The sequence below is a fragment of the Sinocyclocheilus anshuiensis genome, unplaced genomic scaffold (genome assembly GCF_001515605.1).
Source record: "Sinocyclocheilus anshuiensis isolate Anshui unplaced genomic scaffold, SAMN03320099.WGS_v1.1 scaffold301, whole genome shotgun sequence".
In the NCBI taxonomy this organism is placed as follows: Eukaryota; Metazoa; Chordata; class Actinopteri; order Cypriniformes; family Cyprinidae; genus Sinocyclocheilus; species Sinocyclocheilus anshuiensis.
The window spans coordinates 245168-248956 of record NW_015539837.1 but is presented as its reverse complement, the minus strand read 5'-3'; the positions used below and the strand labels follow the sequence as shown (position 1 = coordinate 248956).

Sequence of the window (3789 nt, the reverse complement as noted above, 5' to 3'; positions counted from 1 at the left end):
CTGATTATTATAAACACAAGCACGTTTCTAAAAGATAAAGCCAAGTGTCATGTGAACGCTGTCACTTTTCTTTCTATATTCTGTGGACGGTGGTGATGTGAAACATGACGCACGCTCATAGGCTGACGCTTTGCTCTCCTTTAACATATGTAAAGGTGTGGGTTCATTTCCTGACCCTTTCCGCGCGTGCAGCATCATCTCCTCGCAGGCTGTTGCATCCTCCTGAGGGACCGTCGGCGCTCTTCACAGCCTGCACACTACATACCGGTCTCTGATTCGCAATCTATGGGCTTACATTTCTGCCACAATTCTGCGCGCGAAAGATCATATTTTGAGCGCACAAAAGTGCATTTTGCACACGCGCGATCTGAGTTTGTGGAGAAAATGTTCGTTTCGCAAAGAAAAAAGACTTTCGAGCGCACGGAAATCAATTTTGCATTTAAAATACGTTTTTGGATGTGTGCAGACCTTCTCTTTTGCGCGTGCAGCAAAATGCACTTTTGTGCGCTCAAAATATGATCTTTCGCGCGCAGAATTGTGGCAGAAATGTAAGCCCATACAATCTGGGTAATGCCACTCATTCATTTGTGAGCTCGGATGTGTTATATTGTCTCACACAGCATACACGCGGCTGTTCGCAGGGATACTACGGAATTACAGCCGCAACAAATGATGATGTGACAGCCATCCGTTCAGACAGATAATAAAAGCTCGCTGTGCAGTGGACGCTGCATTTCTGCTAACGAAGCAAAGCCTCAGACGAGCCTTTCCCAGATGAACAGATACAGTAGTGTTCACTACTGACAAGCATCAGTCACTTGGAATAATACACTGCACGCTGCATTACAAACATTCTGGGAGGAGGAGAAACAGGTTTTAAGGTAACTGAAATGTCCTTCTATAATAGTAGTCATGCACGTGTGCTGAAATGGTCTGATTTGGATGTTGCAGTGTAATGGAAGTATTCAAGTGCCAATTCAGTCTGTAAATGTGTCCGGTTATGGATCTTGGTGCATGATCTTTGTTTGCATGAATTAAAAAATAAGAATGAAAAATCTTACACGCATATAGTAGTAAGCAAGCATACAACAGCCATGAAAGTGGGGACACTATACAGAACCACAGGACACAATACATTTATGAAGGTGGGAGAATCCAAAAATATGTTGATGCTGGCACCATTTTTTATTATTGTTTTATCAGGCTATATATATATATATACACACACACACACATACACACACAGTGGTTAAAATGATCTATTTTTGTTTTTATACATAATGGCTAATTCAGCCAGATTGATCAAGAGATGATAGATAGATTTTTTTTGTGATGGTTGAGCATGATAGTAGTCATATATTTCACGCAGAGCTGTTGCTTTTGGCGAAAAAGTCATGTTTTCCACAGTGGGAAAGCATATGTTTTCTGCTTCTAGCAGACATGACACATACACAGATGCTGTTTTAGTGGAGACATGATTTCTAGGCCAGTGATGCTCTATCTGCCAAGGGGGCCTGGCGTGTTTGGAGCAGCTTTTCAACTGTTTGTTTTGCTGGATTTACATGGCAAGCTCTCCAGCAGTGTGCTCTTGGCAGATGTACTGCTTGAGGGAGCATGTTTGTTTGAGTCAAGCTATGGTAAACCACGCAGTCTGAAGTTTTTAAAGCCTCACTGTGAGTCGCCTTGACAGGGGAGAGCCCATCAAGGGCATTTCTGGGAGCAATTCTTGTCTGTTGCAAGAAATGCAGTTGAAAGCTAAAGGGCGATGACACGTGTACATGAACATGACGTAATACTATACTATGGTTAAAAGGGAAAATGGTGAAAGATTGTTAGCTGTTTACTGTAGTATTTAGAGGAATACTTCACCCAAAAATGGGCCATTCATGATGTAGATGAGTTTGTTTCTTCCTCAGAACAAATTTGGAGTGATCACTTTTTTAATCTAATTAACGGCTTGTGAAGTGAAAAACTGCATGTTTGTATAAGAAACAAATAAGGCATTTAAGGCATTTTAACTTCAACTATCAGTTCTGGCCAAAATATGAGTCCAAATTCCATAATACTTGCTCCAGTGAAAAGTCAATCCTCTGTCCTCTCACATCAAAATCCACTGATATATTTGTTTAGAACTGTTTTGGACTGTTTTTGCTTGTAAACAATGCTTGATTTGTGCATATTTCACTCCTGATTGAGACAAGATTACTTTTTCCCTGGAGAAAGCAATATTGGATAAAGGACTGGCATTTTAGCTGGAAGCAAAGGTTTAAAGTAAAAAGCAATGATGGATTTGTTTATTACAGACACACAGCTTTTCACAATATGTTAACTGGTGAACTGGAGTCATGTGAATTACTTATGGATTATTGTTTTTATCAGCTATTTGGACTCTCATTCTAATGGCACCCATTCACCGCAGAGGATCTATTGGTAAGCAAGTGTTGTAATGCTAAATTTCTCCAAATCTGTTCCGATGAAGAAACAAACCCATCTACATTTTGGATGGCCTGAAGATGAGTAAATTTTCAGCAAATGTTCATTTTTGGGTGAACTATTCCTTTAACAGGACTGTAAACTTCCATAGACAATAAATGACCCCTAATGTTCAGATTAGATGGCAATTAAGATGGTTTTCCAATGGCAGATTCCTATTGGTATAAACGGACAGGATTGCTTTTATTCTTTTTGACAAAGAAAAACGAATGATGATATTCCTCTTCTCTCTGTTCATTTTTTAAGTCCATGCAACTGCCCCAGATTTCGACATAAATATATTCTCTCCATACACGGCAGAGATGAGTGCTTTTTGAAGAGAATGGGGTGAAAAATCCTTCCTTCACTACCTGGCTAATTGGCCCGGTGATGGAAAAATATTGTTACAGGAATGATATTTGAATAATTGAAAAGGGCCGACTTAAAATTGCAGGCTTGCCTTGATTTCAAGTGCAAAGTTAGAGGCTTCCTCACCGAAATATTCATGCCATTATTTAAGAGTGGATATATCAGGAGAAGGGATTCATTCAAAAATGATCAGAGCTCCTGCCTCTCCATTGCACAGAGCGAGAACCAGCTCTCGCGGCTGCGGAGGAGAGATTCATTTTAATAATGAAGAAGGACGTTCACCTTACTATCTCCCCACAGCGTTGTTATAAGTGACATCATAGATCAGGCCGACAAGCTATGTCAAGAGAAGCCTCTCAGCATTGTGATTGCGGCGGTTTCTGTTTGTTGCTGACTTATGTAGCACACATCAAAAACAAATTACAATGTGTTTATGAGTGAACAGAGCACTGAGTCATCTGCTCAGTATTGCTTGAGCTATCCAAAGTGAGAGCTTTAATACTTACTGCAGAGTTGGACATGTGCATGCTTCATTGCGTTGGCATTTGCACTTTCTATGACTTGTAAACAGTGATTTAAAAAGTTCTCTTTCTACTGAATTGACCCATTGTCAGACTCTGTTCCATGTTTTGTGTGTGTCCTGCTCCCCTGTGCCTTCCCATGCCCTTATTTGGTTAGTTTCCTGTTCCTGTCCTGATTAGTTCATCTGTCCCAGGTGTTTCCCTTGATGTTTCATTTGCTCCCAGGTGTGTCTCGTCATCCCCTCCTCCTGTGTGCATAAAAAGTGTTCCCAGTCCCAAGTTCTCTGTCCGCTGTTAAACGTCTTCCTGAGTTCATCTCCCTTGGTTCCTGAAAATAAAGCCTTGGTAAAGTATTCTCCAGCGTCTCCTCGGTCCTCGTGTGTGTGTGTCGTGACAGAACAGCGGACCGAACTGTAAGCGGCATCCC

At 41.1% G+C, this 3789-nt stretch overlaps 1 protein-coding gene across 1 annotated transcript in view; it reads left to right on the top strand.

Moving 5' to 3' along the window:
- Window positions 1–572: 572 nt before the first annotated feature.
- The window catches only part of LOC107684409 (protein FAM163A-like), a 25831-nt gene continuing 22614 nt past the window's right edge, over window positions 573–3789 (top strand). Inside the window, exon 1 of the mRNA XM_016480669.1 lies at window positions 573–881. The gene's annotated coding sequence lies outside the window, so the exon portion shown is untranslated. The remainder of the gene's footprint in view (window positions 882–3789) is intronic.